Source organism: Ascaphus truei, chromosome 1 (genome assembly GCF_040206685.1).
Source record: "Ascaphus truei isolate aAscTru1 chromosome 1, aAscTru1.hap1, whole genome shotgun sequence".
Taxonomy (NCBI): Eukaryota; Metazoa; Chordata; class Amphibia; order Anura; family Ascaphidae; genus Ascaphus; species Ascaphus truei.
The window spans coordinates 411,581,561-411,601,057 of record NC_134483.1 but is presented as its reverse complement, the minus strand read 5'-3'; the positions used below and the strand labels follow the sequence as shown (position 1 = coordinate 411,601,057).

Genomic DNA, 19,497 nt, shown 5'->3' with positions numbered 1-19,497 from the left:
ACCAATCGTAGAGAGAGAGAGCTACTGTATAGTTAGTTTCCCTAAAAGGGATAGGCTTTATTTTTATGGTTTTGTTTTCTTAGAGACAGGCTGTGTGAAAAATGGTGTCACTGACATAAGAGCAAACTGCTGAAGGTCAATGGCTGAGTACCTCAGACATGTATCTGTTAAAGCTTCAGTCCCTTAGTGGGATGAAATAAAGCAGGCATAAGCCCGAATTAAGCAATGTAATGCTTCCTATTATCTGTTTGTCTCATTTATAACCCTAGAGGACCGTGTCGCGAAGAGCCCAGAAAGACATCAGCGCTACATAAGAGGGCTGTTTGTCACAATATATATATATATATATATATATATATATATATATATATACTGTATATAGGGGAAAGAAAAAACAAAAGGCGCAAACCACTGGTAACAATGTTTAAACTAATAAACACTGATTGGGATATATTGTGATGAAAGTCCAATCTGTAGAATCCGAGACTGAGTGAGACCTATAAATGAAAAAGATAACCAAATATGGTGAAGTAAGTATGTTTTAGTGACACACAGCGCAAGCACAGATTTTACTTATGAAGCGGAAGATGCATATCAGGATAAAATCCTAGTGTTTAACAGCAATAAAGGAACTGGTAGCCGCAGGATCCGTTGCACGATCACGAAGAAACGCCGTCTGCTATCCGACGCTTGCGCTCCAGGTCTCTTGCTCCTCGGTTGCAAAGTCATGTGGTATTTGCGCGATGACGATCAACTCCCACCTATAGTATATGGAGATGCTTCCGTTGCTGAAGTCGGCCCGAGAATGAGGATTAAAGTCCCAATTGCCTTCAATAAGGCATGCAGTAAAAAAGGCTAGTCAAATTTCGGCGACAAGACTACCGTAGCCCTGCGCGTTTCGTCTAAACAGACTTTTTCAAGGGGTATATTATCCCGAGGAGGAAGAGACCTGGAGCACAAGCATGTAAACGCCAAGGATGTTGTCCAACTAATGGCTAGAATGACAGTGGACATGTAATCTTCTTAATTCATATGTAAAATGCCCCATTGCATGTACCGGAGCAGGGACGGGGCAGTTAACAAGATATATGCTACTGTGTGGCAAAATTTGGTAACGCAAAATGACACACGAGGTCACAGATCTATATCGCTAGATAGTATGCGGCTAGGTAAATGGCAGAGCATAAAGTCCATATTACCAAAATAATCCGCTTGTCCGTACCTTGATTCGCACAGCAGCCCAGTCCACATAGCCACCGCTCACAATAGGGGAAGAAGATATCGGTCAGATGAGGCTGGACCCCCGCGAGAGACACTCCGATGGCCGTGATTGCTCTTGGGCGACAGTAGGAATTTGTAGTTTGCGTGCTGGCTGACGTCATCAGTCATGTGTTCAGGAGAGGCCAATCAGAACACTCCTGTAGTGATCACAATCTTCCTTAACTCCAAGAACTAATACTTGTAGAGAAAAAGAACCCCAGCGGAGAGCACTCAACAGTTTTGGAGTCTTAACTCAATTAAAATAAAGTGGACACTAAGTACCAGGGTGATATGTGCTAGTAGGCCAAAAAAGCGCAGCGAAAATAAAAGGCACCAGACTCGTGTGTTAAGTGTTGGCTCTACCCTTGATCATATATGCAGGGTAAAGTCAGGTGTTATGAACAGCCACAGGTATCTGCGTAATAAGTGTATAGATAACAGATAGAGCCCCTATCTACTTAGTTACATGAACCAAGTGAGTATATACCACAGTGGGTTAATGTTGGGATGAGCAGATCACTGCTTAAGTCCCTGAGTGGTGCTTCTTGTGTCAAGACACCATAGTTGTATAATGTCACACACACTCGCTATAGACTCCCCCCACGTCAGTCTCCTGGGGGGGGGGGGATAGTATATATTAATGGCAGAAAAAGGATTGCTGCAGACCTGTGAATAGAAAAAATGTAGATCACAAGTAGTGTCTACTAACACTTGAAAAAATAAAAAACAACACGAGGTACTGGTAGCATAAAAATGGCAGCAACCGCGACCAAATTGTATCAAACATACACACTTCTGCTGATGCCTGGTGTGTCACAGGTCTCCGCGGTTTCTGCCTATTCAAGTCAATATCGAGCTAATGCTCACATGTAACTCTCTGTAAGAGAGTGTTACTCTGGGTCAGGACCCGCTCCGATCACGAGCGTTGGTCCCGCCCCCTTGACGTTAACTCCAAGAACACAGACTATATATATATTTACTGGCTTTGCAATACAACCAACCTCACACTGGTGAGACCCAAACAGCTGTCTGTGAGTGGTTTCACTGGCTTTGCATCTAATCCCAAGCTGTGCTTAAAAGCTGTGTTAACAGCGAGCATTAGCTTATAAGGGTTCCATGGAGAAATATATTTCAGGCAAAAGGACACATGGTGTGCCTCGTTTGCATGCCATTTCCCAGAATCCCTTGCTGCAGTGGAAGCACTGTATGCTAGGTGATAATGGTGAATGGCAGGGTTGTCATTTTATTTGCTATACGGTGGAAGTTTCTTGTCGCCTTTTTCACCCACCATAACTGAAATAAAAAAATAAAATTTTATATATATATATATATATATATATATATATATATATATATAAAAAAAAAAAAATATATATATATATATTGTAGGTACGGGACGTCCTCCCTGCCATTAATCTTTTAAAAATGATTAAAGAAGGATGTGGCTAGAATTTGGCAAGGACTGGTAACATTTCGGCCTAGTGAGCTGCCTGTCCGTGTGTTGCAGAGGAACTTTGATAATTTGTGGGTTGTTGAGACATGCATGGATCTGTAGACACACAGTAGAAATCAATGCTGACAGCAAGGGAGGAGCTGTTGCCTCCGTGCTGAGGGCCAACTTGATTGCGACGCAGTCGGTACTACTGCACCAAGCCCCACATTTACAGAGGCCCGCTCTCTTCACCACAACAATTAAACTGATTGCTGAGGCAATCAAATAATATGTCTTTATAATAAAGTATGTAAAAAAAATCAATATACAGTATGTGTACAGTATGTATGTGGTGTAACCAACACCATGTAAAAAGTGAAAATGTGACTAGGACAAAAAAAGAGAACAAGTGAAAAAATTAAAATCATATAAAATGAATATCATAAAATATATATATATATACTTGTACTTTTTCCTTTTTATGTTTATTTTTTATATTGTCTAACAAATTATTCTAATTATTTATATTGTATTTCCCTCTTTTATAGGATCTATTGGGGAGATTCACTTCTGAGCTGCTACGATACAAGATATTTGACCCCAATCCGCCGTTAACTACAATCCAATGGCAGCTAACACCTGATCGGGATGCGATACCCCACATTAGTGTTTAGAGAGTTCTGACCTAAAACCCTTTGGATTTTTTATTGGTAAAATATTAACAATTTATTTTTAAGTGAGTATTTACTGTATTGAACAGTATTTGATCATTACATACATTTTTCTGTGTGTTGTTTTTATATAGGTCTGCATTCCTCATACGTTGGTCCTTTTATAGTTAGATGACATTTTTTAGATTGATTGTTTATTAAAGGATTCTGTTTTATATTGACCAGTGGGCTCAGTTTAGCCACTATACAGAGGACTAAGGAGAGGAAGTGAGTTATTGCCTTATGTCATTGTGGTCTTGCATGGACACTTCTGGGCTGCAGTGGGTCCTTCTTTGCTCCCCTTCCATACCGCACAAGATAAGTCACCATCAGATGACATCACAGAGCCATATTGTGCTCGGCAGCAACAGAGCTAGTTAACTCTAGAGCAGTGTAGCAGAAGGATGGACCCTAAAATGCAGGGTGTGGTGATACAGTGTGCCTTGACAGACATCTTTTATCCTGTAAGGGTATTATCTACTGTTTATTTATGTTATGTTCAGTGATTTAATACACTTTGATCTTCTTTTCCTTTTCTTTTATGTGGTTATTTACTACTGTACAATTACTTAACCTGTTTATGAACATATTTTCGTCCCCAGATACCAACACATATACTTTGTATAGCTTTTCCAATAGCAGACTTCCCCTAAATTGCTGATTTTTTTATGGGTAAACACTAATGGGGTCATTTATCACCGTTTACCAGGTGCAAAACTGGGACAAAAACTGCATTAAATGTATGAAAAACAAATATTCCCATTTCAGTGGGATTTTCTTTTATCTTTGATAAATCTGGTGCAGTACCTTTGCACCAGTTTTGCCCCAAGATGCAGCCTAGAAAATGCATCCGTGTTATAAAGGACAAAGGAAAAGTCTGTCCCAATTTTTTAAGGATATTGGGGGAGAATTCCTTTGGTTTTTGAACAACAATGTAAAATAGTTGAAAAATGAATTAATTTCTGTTATTGAAAAATACAAGCTAGAATTATTAAATAGGTATGAAGAGTTTTACAACAAACATAAAATTCAGCATTCTTGTGGATTTCATCTGCTGACAGACATTCAGTATTTCCATTGATATTAACCACATGCTATGAAATATCTGTCTACCTTTCTGTTTTTGAATCACTTTACTAAAAATGTTGGCAAAGACTAAGCATTCTTAGAACTGTCAACTCCGGCCCACTCTACTGCATTGACAACTCTGCTTAAGTCCTGTGTCCCAGGAAACCTGTTGATGACCCTGTTTGTTTGGTTGCTACTGAAAATATGCATGCATTTGATATGAAACCACTTTCTCAATAGGACTTTTAACATAGTGCAAATATACAGATATAATTTGCACATCAAAAGGGATTGCAAAGGTCACAACCCTATTACTAATGACAGCACATCCAAGAAGGGCTTTACGTAACACGGAAAGAATGAACATTAAGTGCTGGATGAAGTAACCGATAATTCTTTATGGATTGTATAGCAGATTACTTTAAAAATATACAGTCTACCAGAGTTGTGATCTCACATACTGTACTTTAGGCCCCAGTACTAGAGATGAGAGAACTTTTCTCTGGAATTCCAATTAATTCGTGGAAATTCAGTGGATCAGTCACAAAAGAAGCAGATACATGTACAATATTTTTTTTCTAACACTGCAAATCGGTTCTGCGGATTCCGGATTTGACAAATTCACAGAATGGATTCACAATTCAATTCCCTGAAATACAGCTTTTGCAGGGAGGAGGAGGCGGAAGACTTCAATTTAGTGGTATCTACAGTTGTATATATGCACAGTGTTCAGGAAAAAAGGTGCCCCTTATAATGAAAAAACAATCTTTAATATTTCTCGCTCAATCACCATGAAAATGTGCCCAATTGTAGGTCTGATGTAGATTAACACTATTTAAGAGGCACAATGTAGACAGTCAACTGATGTTAACTAAATTGATGTCGCTTTATTGTGTCAACAGGTCAAATATACAAAATAGGGGAAGGGGGAAGGGATAGAGACCCTCGCATCAGCCTATGATATAAGGTGTAAAATATAATTCACAACGGTGCAAAAAGGGGGGGAGGAGAACAAAATTAATACTAAGAGACAAGAACACCCTATTGACAGCACTCGTTGTGTATGATAATGTAATGATGAGTTACTTAAAACATAATACTTTATTAATATCAATTAAAATAAATGTCAAAACGTTGAAAACAAAAACAATTGACATTGGTGACAAAACACACAAAACAGACAAAAATACGCAATACTAAAACTGAAACCTAGGGGGAGGAAGGAGATCTAACCAATCTGCTGAATAGCAGAAAGAAGTTCACAAATACACAAGAGTTAACCCCCTAATTCAGCAATGATAAAGTTTAAAAAGCCTGTCTACTTTGAACAGGTAACGGAGGACTGACCATGCACATGTATATACATCAATGAAATGCAGGGTATATAACAGTTGAATGTAGACTCACTAGTGCACAAAATCGTGCAGACCAGAAAATATCATGTAATAAAAATGATCTGATATGTCTGAAGTTGCAGGACCCCTATAAGGAAATCTAGCATGCCAAAGATAGCTAAAAGCTAAACAAATCAATATAGATATCAGGAATATTAGTCGTGAATAACATGCATAAGCGCTCACAAAGTGTGATACCTGGCTCTGGGGCACGGATCTAGTCCGTATCCAGTTATAGCCCCCTAGTTCAATGTGCCATGTTAACACGCTAAATCAGAGGCAACAGACATAATAGTGAGAAAACAAACAGAGATGAAAGAGGGGAGGGGAGGGTTCGTCCGATGCAGCAGTTGTAATCAGCTGTTACAATGAAATACTCAGGGCAAAGTGATAGTACACACACGTGCGTCAGGTGGAAGGCGGCTACAGGACTGACGTCATGACGCTCACATGCCGGTGAGAGGCACCGCAAAGTGCCGGTTCGTTTGTAAGGGGATATCATGTATGCCTAATCGCTAGATATTATACTCATCGATGGTATTGTATGCTGGGCTATTGGTATCAAATCAGTTGCAGCGCTACCTTGTTTCTTCAGCCATGACGATGGCTCTGTAGATTTAATATATATTGCTGCAAAAGGGTATTGCTACTGTGTGTGAACATGCCAGTGTTTATTAATAATCTTATTTATATTACTTGCTTCTCTATTATATGTAGTTAAAAATGCTGTTTCAAAGATGTCAGTATTATTTTTCTCAATATTCTTTGCAACTAGAAGATCCTTTCTTTGTAATTGATTGGCCTTATCTAATGCTGTGTCCAATATCGTATTTCTATAGTTTTTTTCCCGGAACCGATTCTCTAAAATCTTGCATTGTTCCTTATAGACATTATCATCAGTACAATTCCGACGTAGTCTTCTGTACTGACTATACGGAACATTGTCCATCCATTGATGGTGATGACAACTGGAACGTAAAATAAAATTATTACTGTCTACGTTTTTAAAATGTGTTTTTGTTTTTATACAGCCTTCTTCTATATATATCACCAGATCCAAATATTCAACAGATGTTTTACTGGTATTGGATGTGAAATTAAGATTCATCGTATTAATATTTAAATTAGATATAAAATGATTTAGGCTATCCTGGTCGCCTTGCCAAATTAAAATAACATCATCAATGTAGCGCCGCCATAGGACCACACCCCCCCCCCCCAGCATGCCGTCAGACCAGATGGTATGGTCTTCCCAGAATCCCATGAAGAGATTGGCATAACTGGGGGCGAATTTCGTTCCCATGGCGGTGCCACATTTCTGAATGTAGAAGACATCATTGAATAGAAAAAAGTTTTTTTCCAAAATAAAAATAATGCTATCTAATAAAAATTGGACTTGTGTTTCATGTAGCTCCTCATCTTTCTCTAAAAAATATTTGACTGCTTTACATCCTAGATCATGAGCAATTGAAGTATAGAGGGAAGTAACGTCTATTGTTGCAAGGATATAGTCTTCCTTCCATTCAAAGGATTCTAATAAGAGTAAAATATCAGTGGTATCCTTGAGATATGATTTCAATGTCTTGACATATCCTTGAAGAAAACTATCAATGTATGCCGATAAGTTTGAGGTTAGGGAATTAATGCCCGAAATTATAGGCCTACCCGGTGGGTTCGTTAGAGATTTATGGATCTTTGGAAGTATATAAAATATAGGTATTTGGGGTGTTTTATTTAGTAGGAATTTATATTCTTTTTCTGTCAATATCCCTGCATCTCTCCCTTTGTCTAAATGTTTTAGAAGTTCAATACTGAAATTTTTTGTTGGGTTCTTAGTTAAAACCTCATAGGTATTAGAATCTCCTAAAAGGCGGTCACTTTCTTTTAAATAGCCTCAAAAGATAAAGGATGGCTGAAACCAATTGAGGGTTTCCACGGTTGCTCATTATGCAAGGCATGTGAATATAAACAAACAGACAAAAGAAGCTTTATTTGCAATAACACCAAAGAAACATTCAAAATTAAACAATATATGAACTGTTACACAAATTTTGTAATCTACATATTAGCATGCCCTTGCGGGCTACAATATGTGGGGAAGACCACAAGACCCATTCGAACGAGGATCTTGGAGCATTTGAGTAATATACGACGGGGAGTTTTGACACATAGTGTTTCTAAGCACTTTGCTGAACGCCATAATTCAAACCCCAAAGGCCTAAAATTTACTGCAATAGAAAATGTTCTACCACATTGGAGGGGAAGAAGTAGAGAGTTAGACCTAAGCAAGAGAGAAATGTTTTGGGTTCACAAATTGAACACACTGATCCCCAAAGGCTTAAATGCTGATTTTGAAATTATTCCATTTTTGATCTGATTTCTCTACTTCTTCCCCTCCACCTTTCCATTTTTACATACAGTGTGTTTTTTTACATACAGTGTTTTTTTACAGACAGTATTTTTGATAATCTTGTTCTATTCTTCTCTATTCCATTGGTGGCATTGCTATTCACTGTTTTGTGTGTTTTTTTGTGTGGTTTTTTTGTGTGTTTGCACTTAATGCATATTTTCTAATTTATATTCTATCCTGAATACACTTTATACATTGCATTTGCCTTCTTAATAACCTCTTACTAACTTTTAAAGATTTTTATAAGAACATATTTTTAAATCACATAATTTTAGGATATTGCTGTATAAACATTTATTAACCTGTTTGTTTTTTCTTTCTCTCTCTCCTCCATTCTTTTCCGTCGTTATTTGCCACAAGCATCAGTATATATTTTAAACACAAATATATTTCTTTATTAAACATTTTTTTTTTTTCTTTTTGATTAATATCCCCCTTTTTTAATATAACATTTTCTTCTTTTTTTAATATTTCTTTTTGTAATAAAATAAAATTTAATTCACCAATGTTATTTATATGTGTTTGCCCTTATTTTTGAACCACAGTGTGATGTGCCACTTGTGTGGCAACATGTGGGTTAACTTTGTGATCAATTAGTATACACACCCTGTCCTCCAATCAAATACCAATTAACTTGGGTATATAACAGCCACAATTCTCAATGGACACCATCTGCTCCTGAGGAAGCTGTTAGAGAACAGCGAAACGCGTTGAGCCAAGCCTTTAGTCCACCAGAGCCCTGCTGCAAGTGAAGACGTGTGAGGTGCCTGCTGCCTATACCAGCGATCGGCTGAGATTCATCTCCCCCGCTCTCCACCGGTTGTCATCCCCCGTGCCGCCGGAAGTGACGTCAGACGCCATACCGCGACGGGGAGGTGGAAGCGAAGGGAAGCTATCCAGCCAGCACACCATCGCCAAAAAGCCCTCTATTGTCTCACGAAACTGCTACGGGAATACCTTTCAAGTACTTATTGTAAGTACGTTTGTGCACCTTGCGTGATGAGATAAAAATCTGTACTTTATGGTCTATACTATAGTCCGTCTTTCTTTCATATTATCCTACGTGAACCTGAGCTGTTATACCTTGAGATTATCCCGCATGAAGTTAACTACTATCAAGTTCCCCTCTCTGTGTACACCCCACACCGACATCATCCTGACAGAGTCAGACCACTGCCTGTTTAAATCTTACATGCTGTAAGTAGGAATTGCATTAGAGCCAAGATTCACCCATTCTCCGCTTGTCTTAACATATTGCACTATCACTGTGTTTATATTTTTTATTTCTTGGTGTGTTCCTGAGAATACCGCTCCCTTCCCCCCCCCCTGTGGATCAAGGCTAAAAATATTCTACCCAGAACATGCTGAAACAAAAGAAAACAGTACAGTACACAAATAGCTAAGTGCTAAAAAAAACTGCTGTAATTAAATAAAAGATATTTTCTAAAAAAATTGTGTGGCGTTTCTGTTTCCAGAGGAACTTTCCTCAGGGTTAAAATATAAATGAACTAACATAAACCCAGAAGTACTGTAATAGTCCAAAAAGGAGTAAAAACAATGGCTATGTAACTCTGAAGCCCAGGAAACTGGTTGCTAGGAAACCAAATGTAAACACAATATAAGAAGGAAAAATAAATAGTAGGGAAAAAACGACGAACAATAGTCGTAATGATGAGAATAAATAAATAGTGTGACACATTGTGGCAGAGTATCAATCAAATCGGGAGAAACAAAAACAGCAGCAACAGTCATAAAGAAAAGAAATGTAATGAAAGAAAATTAAAGAATATTGTGGCACGACAGAAATAGAAGGAGGAGGACTGCTGTATATAAGTCATTCAGCATAGTAAATTCAGTATTGGTATCAATGTCATTTGGTCACAGCACTTACATGCAGGGCCGTCTTAACAGCATTATAGGCCCCCTGGCAAAGCAGTGCACTGGGCCCGGCCTACACAACCACTCACAGGAATAAAAATGTAAATTATCGATAAAATAAACTTATATATTTATTGTTACCTCCAACAAAATCAGTGTTTTGACATTAAAAAAAGAGATTTGAATGTTGAGGCGGGTGATCAGAAAATTAGTGTTAAATTCTGGTTTGTGCATAGATTAGCATGGGGCCCCTATACTCGTGGGGTCCCCGGGCAACTGCCCAGTGTGCCCATGCGTTAAGACGGCACTGCTTACATGGTTAAATCAGCAACTAACATCCCAAAATCCTGTCCAGAATTATATCGTAACTGGTTAAAAAGGAGTAGGTACATCTTGATCCAGTAAAGAAATGAATTCTAAAAGATGTTGTACAGTATACGTTACATATCAAAGTCATATCAAAATATCAACGTCCAGTGTTCTGCACTTTTAGGTAATGAATATCAACAAGATATTACAAGAAGATAGACTCACTTAAATATCGTACTTGTGGGCAGTCATAAAAGCACTGATAAAGTTTCTTTCTCTATCTAGAAATTATAGTTACTTCTAAAACATCAACAAGACAAACAAAAATAGGGGCATTTTTGTAGCAAATAATGTATATTATTGTAGCCAGGTCATCCGACGGCTACTATTCTGCCCTTGGGCTGGCAGTAAACCCTGGTACAATCAGGTTGCCAGTAGTTGACATGGGTTTTTCCCCCTCCGAGGAGCTGCATTTGAGTGACAGCGGGAGGCGTGTCATCAGGCCTCGGCATGATCTATCATGAGCCAGACCTGGGGCCCTCCTCCTGGCAGTACTTAAAGGCAGGACTGCCATAACTTTGGAGGTTGCCTTTCTTTACTGAGGAAGGCAGGTCACACAGTGGAAAGGCTGAGATTGTGCCTTCTCCAGTCCTCTTCCCTCTGGGGGAGAGTGAGTGTGGACCATACCTCTGCCTCTGCTAGAGAGGTGGGAAAGAGCAAGGATGGCTGCGGGTGCCTTGGCCTGTAGTGGCCTGTAGTGACGGTCCAGGGACCACCCTTGAGTGAATAGCTGAGAGTACTGTATCGGGCAGAACCTGCCTTGTTTCTGTAACTGTACTGAAGAGTAATAAACCCGCTCTTGTTGTTATACCTCCTGCCTGGTGCGTGACCTTATTGGGGGGGAGAGGTAATAAGTTCTATCATGGGAGATCACCTTCAGCTCCTGGAGCCTACGGCAGATGGAGGCACTGCACAGCTAAAGAGATGTGTGGGGTATGAACCCCAGAAGCCTAGTCCTGTGTCCCCACTACCACCGGCAGACGACTCAGCCCTCCTGTTACCAGCAGGTATCATGCACCACACGACCAGTAATGGCCAAATCTCCCACCGGGTGGGGGAAACACTGTTACATTATTTGCATCTGGATATAATTTGACATTCTGTATAATAACATGGAAAACAAAAAAACTTTGCCTGTGAGTTGTTCAAGCTGCTCTGCCCGATTTTGGGGAAGATGTTAGCCACCCTGAGAAGGACTGCCTGGTATCCTCCTCTGGGTCCCCAGATTTGGAGCTTCCTCTGGAGCCAATGTTATACCGCTGCACTCTCTCTCCTGCTGTAGCGCTTGTCCTCTGGGTTGCTTTACTCAGGGGGTGTTGACTCCGGGGACCCAGAGGAGGATACCAGACAGTCCTTCTCAGGGTGACTAACATCATCCCCAAAATCGGGCAGAGCAGCTTGAACAACTCACAGACAAAGTTTTTTGTTTTCCGTGTTATTATACAGCATGTCAAATTATAGCCAGATATACATAATATACATTATTTGCTACAAAAGTACTCCTATTTTTGTTTGTCTTGTTGCTATTTTCACTATAGTATTGGTTATCCTTGATTTTGGGGCAGCTTTACACAGCAAATTATTTACTTTGGATTGGACAGACTATACAGCAGTACCCGAGCAAGTACTGCTATACTGGACACTGCAGGGCATACAAATAACCCCTGTTTCATCTATTGTGTCTTACGTATTTATCCATTTTTAAGAAACCACTGTATTAGACACATATTACCATAACATCGTATGGTTTATATGGTTCATGTCACACAGCCATTATTGTGTTGCGATAGAGCACTATTATCTAGGGTTTTACTCTAGGAATTGTTACTCAGCACCAAGGTATTGTATTTTATGTCTTTATTTATATAGCACCATTAACGTACATAGCGCTTCACAGTAGTAATACGTGACAATCATATAAATAACAGGTTGTGTTTAATACCCAAACCACATTTCAAAGTGTAACCCATCACCAAACCAGTGGATAGTTGCGGAGTGCACATCTTTTTTCATTGTTTCTGTGTGACTTCTAAAACATCACAGTAAACGATTGGAATAAATTGTATTCCACCGTGAGCCATGAAATTGTAGTCTTCTAGTAGAACCATCACAATGGACTACCAACCCACTTCAGTTTATGCTTCATTGTTACCTGATGGAGGAATTAAGCTGTGGAATAGATGCTACCACCTATTTGGAATCTACAAATCAAAATAGTAAGTGTTCAATACTGGAATTTCCCTATTAATTGAAGAGTAGCAGCATTGATATACATTAGGTTCCAACCAGGGAGCATGGAGTGGGTCTCCTAATTAAATATCTACTGTAAATTTATTTATTTATTTATTTATAAAATATTTTACCAGAAAGTAATACATTGAGAGTTACCTCTCGTTTTCAAGTATGTCCTGTAAATGGAGTGCAACCCCTCTTCATGGACGTTATATGGTTAGGGACAAGCATATACACTTGTGTAACCAGGCAAGCATGAACACAGACACAAACAATACATGACCAACATATATCCATCCGCCTACTTGGATATACAGTATGTCTAATGGGAGAAAAGTTTATTCTGGTTGTGTTTTATGGCAATGTTTTCCCAATAAGGAAGATGTTTTTACTGTGGAAATGTAAACAATTTGAGTGATATCTTTTAAAAGTGGTGCAAAAAAACAGCAAACAGATCAAGCAAAGAAGTAAATCCTATTTAAATCAATAGAAAGTGTTATTATTGCCTCAGATGTGGAAGTACTGTATAAGCCCTATGTTTTGTTTTTTTTTTTTGTACGGGTCTATGTAAATGGTAAATTTTGGAGCACTTTTATTTTTCAAGTAGAATTTAATTGCATTTCTATTCTCACTCTCCAAAAATGTACCCCTTTAATGCATTAATAAATCTGTATTATGGCATTAAAGCATGTAAAGTGTAAGTGTAAAGTTTAAAAACGTATAGTATATTATAACAGAAGAGAAAAATATAATTAAGAATGCAAGATCATTTCTACTGTGTCCAAAACCTAAGCATTAATACCCTCCTACTATAAATGTGTTTAATAGATAAAACAAATCGAGTTATGAATGGAACATTTCTGGAAAAGACAGCTATTATTATTTATGTGTTCAATATTCCTAATATGACTGATGGATATTGTCTGTGAAATATTATATCACTAATAATAATTTGAAAAGATATGCAATAATTAGAATACATTTAATTGTACCATATGCAGTATTTGAAAATCTCCCTGTATGTAATTTTTATATATGTCTATTGATCATGGGTTGGGATGTTCAAGTTATGAATTAGTGTTTATATATTATATCTTTTAAGAAACAACATAAAAATAATATTGCAAGTTCCATATACAGTAATTGTAAAATATTTTTAAACCAGCAAGATTTGTATGATCTGTAATTCAAAAGCAGATGTTGGTAAACAACACAGATACATTAATAATGTAAGTCATTTTAAGGAAGGAGGTTGCTTTAAAAATTATTCTTTTTATAAACTGTTAGATTGAATGAGTCATTATTTAAAGAGAACTATACATTTGGGAAAGTTGGCTAACTTTAAGCCGAATAGGGACAAAAAGGAAGGAATTACTAATATCTCATCTATAGGTACCGATCATCTTGAGGGAACATTGTCTTCCCCCAATTGTATAAACACAGGTTTGTATGCACTCACAAAGACACTTATAATATACATTCTCACACATACAGTTCATACTGTCACATACATACAGGATCTTCACACATACAGTACACTGTGACACATAGAAGCACACATACATATGTAGCGCTGTGTCGCCCCCCCCCCCCTCCCCCGAGATCTTGCCTAAGCTACAGGTGTTGTGGTTCTGTTACCTGTGAGGGTCCAGGAGAGATGAGTGTCCGCGATGTTAAGGGGAACAGGACAGGCTTTTGGTGGTCCTTCATGTTCTTTCCGTGGTGTCTGTGCCTCCAGTCACAGCAGGCTCCAGGGTTCCTGGAGACAGTCCCCACCATGACAGACTTCTCTCATGCCCTATCCATTAGACCAGCGTTTCCCAAACTTTTTTTTTCGTGACCCGGTTATTTTTGAACTTCTCCTTCGTGACCCACTAAAAATGTTATCGCCTATAGGTAAAATAAAACAGTTATGAATGTCCATACAGATTTCATATATTCTCCCAATCCCCTCTATTCTCTCTCCCCCCTCTCCCATTCTCTCTCTGACCTGCACAGACGCACACAGACACTGACCTACAGACACTCACACAGACACTGACCTACAGACACTCACACAGACACTGACCTACAGACACTCACACAGACACTGACCACGCACAGACACAGCCACTGCTGCCCTGCACAGACACACACACACAGCCACTGATACACACACACACACACACACATGCAGCCACTGACACACACGCAGACAGACCAACACAGACACTGACTATGCACAGACACAGCCACTGCTGGCCTGCACAGACACACACACACACACAGCCACTGATACACACACACACACAGCCACTGACACATAAACACACACACACACACACACACACACACACACACACACGCAGCCACTGACACACACGCAGCCACTGACACACACACACACACACAGACACTGATACACACACACACACAGACACTGCTACACACACAGACACTGATACACACACAGCCACTGATACACACACACACACGCAGCCACTCACACACACGCAGCCACACCGAGACACTGCTACACATACACACACACTGATATACACGCAAACACACAGACATTAATAAACACACACACACACACACTGATACACATACACACAGAGAGACTGCTACAAACACACACACACACACACACACACACACACAGAGACACACATTGATACTGATACACACACACACAGACACACACTGATACTGATACACACACACACTGATACACACACACGCTGATACACACACAGATACACACAGACACTGATACACACACACACACACACACTGATACACACACACACACACACTGATACTGATACACACACCGACTGATACTGATACACACACACACAGACACTGATACACACAAACACACACTGATACACACACACACACTGATACACACACAGCCACTGATACACACACACACAGACACTGATACACACACACACACACACACACACACTGATATTGATACACACACACACAGCCACTGATACACACGCACACACTCTCCCCTATACACACACAGACACACACAGTGAATTACAGGCAGCGACGGATGTGAGTGACTGGGGGGGAGCGGGGGAGAGAGGAAAGGACGGCGATCCAAACAGGCGGCTCCACCGCCTCCCCCTGCCCGCCAGCTACCGCGCAGCCACCATTGCCCACCACCGCGGCCATCTCCCGCACCAACTGACTGGGTGGGTGGGAGACAGTGACTGGGTGACAGTGACTGGGTGGGTGGGAGACAGTGACATGGTTGGGGGGTAGACAGTGACTGGGTGGGAGACAGTGACTGGGTGACAGTGACTGGGTGGGTGACAGTGACTGGGTGGGAGACAGTGACTGGGTGGGAGACAGTGACTGGGTGGGAGACAGTGACTGGGTGGGTGGGAGACAGTGACTGGGTGGGTGGGAGACAGTGACTGAGTGGGAGACAGTGACTGGGTGGGAGACAGTGACTGGGTGGGAGACAGTGACTGGGTGGGAGACAGTGACTGGGTGGGAGACAGTGACTGGGTGGGTGACAGTGACTGGGTGGGTGACAGTGACTGGGTGACAGTGACTGGGTGACAGTGACTGGGTGGGTGACAGTGACTGGGTGACAGTGATTGGGTGGGTGACAGTGACTGGGTGGGAGACAGTGACTGGGTGGGAGACAGTGACTGGGTGGGAGACAGTGACTGGGTGGGAGACAGTGACTGGGTGGGAGACAGTGACTGGGTGGGTGACAGTGACTGGGTGGGTGACAGTGACTGGGTGGGTGACAGTGACTGGGTGACAGTGACTGGGTGGGTGACAGTGACTGGGTGACAGTGACTGGGTGGGTGACAGTGACTGGGTGGGAGACAGTGACTGGGTGGGAGACAGTGACTGGGTGGGAGACAGTGACTGGGTGGGAGACAGTGACTGGGTGGGAGACAGTGACTGGGTGGGTGACAGTGACTGGGTGACAGTGACTGGGTGGGTGACAGTGACTGGGTGACAGTGACTGGGTGGGTGACAGTGACTGGGTGGGTGACAGTGACTGGGTGACAGTGACTGGGTGACAGTGACTGGGTGGGTGACAGTGACTGGGTGATAGTTACGGGAGGTGGGCTTGGGAGGGGGGGCCACGGGAGGTGAGCTTGGGGGGAGCGCGGGAAGCTGGCCGTGGGGGGAAGCGGGCCGCGGGGGGAAGCGGGCCGCAGTATGAGCTAGTACTTCCCCCTCCGTCCCACGTAATGTGCGGGCCGCAGAGGAGCTGGTACTTCCTCCTCCGTCCCACGTTGGGAGCGGGGGGGAGCCCCTGCTTGCCCTGCACATGCGCGGGGAGGATCGCAGCCATTTTTGTTTAACTTGATGGGGACACCGCGCGGCCAGCCTCGCTGAGACCCGGCAATTTTGGTTCCGTGGCCCGGTGCCGGGTCGCGACCCACCATTTGGGAAATGCTGCATTAGACTGTTACTTGGGCAGGGGTATATAAAAGGATTCTTTATTGAAGCAACCACTGCAGGTGGTATCACAGTGTATGCATCATATTTTAGAATGGGTTCCAGACCTCTGGATGGTGCTAGCCTTCTTGCAATATTGAGGCCTTGTGCTCTGCACAGATCTTGGGCTGCACTCAGGAGGAGCTGAAGGCATGTCTCAACCAGAGGAGGGGCTGAGCTGGACTGAATACAATTTGTAACACTTCCTCCCCAAGGCACAGAGGGGGAGGGCAGAGGGTCTGCACCATGATTGGCTGTACACAGACACAGTTTCACCTCCACCCAGAGAGGCACCTCCACTCAGAGAGACAGCATGTTGGGGGGTGGGGGGGTTAATCCACAGGATAGCCTGACACTGCTTGTAGCTACCAGGACTTATATGTCAGGAGGCAGAAAGTATAGTCTGGACCAGCCATGGCTACACATACACACACGTACAATGATAACAAGCTCACAACCACATAGTTGCAGAGACACTAGTTGAAGCATATTAATAAGCATATTAATACACAAACACACTGACACCCATAATTTAATGGACTGGACCAAATAGGAGAAAAACAGGGGGGAAAAGCCTTGTCATGGTGTAGTCTTGTCCAGAGAAATGTATAGTAGAAAAGGGACGGCTCTCAAAGGTGACAAGACACAGAAGCTTCAAGGGTTCTCTTTAACTCCATCCAGTAATCATTAACAGAGCTTCACTTCAAGGTACTGTCGTTGAGAGAATCAGCTTCCCCTGCAGTTATTAAAAAACTAAAACTTATGTTAAGCTATACAAAATACAAAATAAGTTCCATTATTACTATGATTATTACTATTATTATTACTATAAAAATATTATTAATAACAAATACATACCCATAACATGTTGAGGTGTCTCTAATTCTTAAAATAAAAATATAGACTGGGCTGAGCCTCTTCTAGCCATTCTGGGAGAAAAATGGTTATTAAATAATCTATCATGGACTTCCATGAAGGTTGTTGACTATGCTGGCCTTTTGTTGTTGGAGCCAGGGGCATAGCTATATCCCGGGCAGCCGGGCAAAGACCGGGGGCCTGCAATCTTGTGTCTGTGTCACATTGCAGGGCCTGAGATGCAGGAAGACAGCACAGAGAAATCCTTGCCTCTGCAGGTGGGCGGGGACTGGATCAAGGGGGTGGGGCTGGAGCTGCAGCCTGAGAGACAGGCTGGGAAAGGTGAGGGGGAGGGGCAGGGCCTCGGTCAGTGGGTGGGGCTGGAGTTGCAGCCTGAGAGACAGGCAGGAAAAGGCGAGAGGGAGGGAAGGGTTAAATAACAGGGGTAAAAACAGACATGAAAAGGAAAGGATAGAGGAAGGAAGAGACACAAAGAGAAAATGAAGTACAAGAGAGAAATACATAAGAGGGAAAAGAAAGAAAAGAGAGAGAGAAGAGAGATACATATATGAGGGGGCCCTGGTTTTATTTTTTTGCCTGGGGGCCTGCACATGTCTAGCTACACTACTGGTTAGAGCTCTGCAGCAGCCTGCAGTCAATCCTTGGACCTCAATTACATCATGGTAATTTTTTCCCCTATGCGTAAACGTAAGCTTTGAGCATCTGAAAACCAGAGAATAGACTTTGTTCCCCTCAGTAGAGGGTATTCATACAGTACCATTAAAAAAAAAGCTGTGTGTGCTGTGCACGCGCATAGTAAGTGAAACTTCTTTGACTTTTGTCACAGAAATTGTATTTGTATTGGTGATGTTTTAATTAAAAATCAAAATACAATTTCATTGACAAAACGCAAATAAATTTGACTTAGAACATGCGTACACATCCCTTGTATTTGCACTAAGCGTGAATTCCTCGTGTGTGCGTGACTGTGTGTGTGCGTGTGACTGTGTGACTGTGCGACTGTGCGTGTGACTGTGCGACTGTGCGTGTGACTGTGCGACTGACTGTGCGTGTTACTGTGTGACTGTGTGTGACTGTGCGCGTGACAGTGCGTGTACGCGTGACAGTGCACGTGACAGTGCGTGTGCACGCGACTGACTGTGCGCGCGACTGACTGTGCGTGTGACCGTGTGTGTGTGCGTGTGACTGTGTGTGTGTGCGTGACCATGTGCGTGTGTGTGTGACCGTGTGCGTGCGTGTGACCGTGTGACGTATGCGCAGCCCCCCTGCACCTCACACATCCCCCTAACCTATTCACAGTCAGTGTGTGTATGTCAGTCAGTGTGTGTGTATGTCAGTCAGTGTGTGTGTATGTGTCAGTGTGTGTGCATGTGTGTCAGTCAGTGTGTGTGTATGTGTCAG

At 41.7% G+C, this 19,497-nt stretch overlaps 1 long non-coding RNA gene across 1 annotated transcript; it reads right to left on the bottom strand.

The window, feature by feature from the left end:
- Positions 1-409: 409 nt before the first annotated feature.
- On the bottom strand, positions 410-18,360 carry LOC142502652 (uncharacterized). Its single transcript, XR_012803818.1, has 4 exons — positions 18,079-18,360; positions 14,392-14,643; positions 1,223-1,418; positions 410-497 (listed from the first exon to the last, which is right to left on the bottom strand). It is a non-coding gene; the product is annotated as an uncharacterized LOC142502652 (long non-coding RNA).
- Between the last annotated feature and the right edge of the window lie 1,137 nt (positions 18,361-19,497).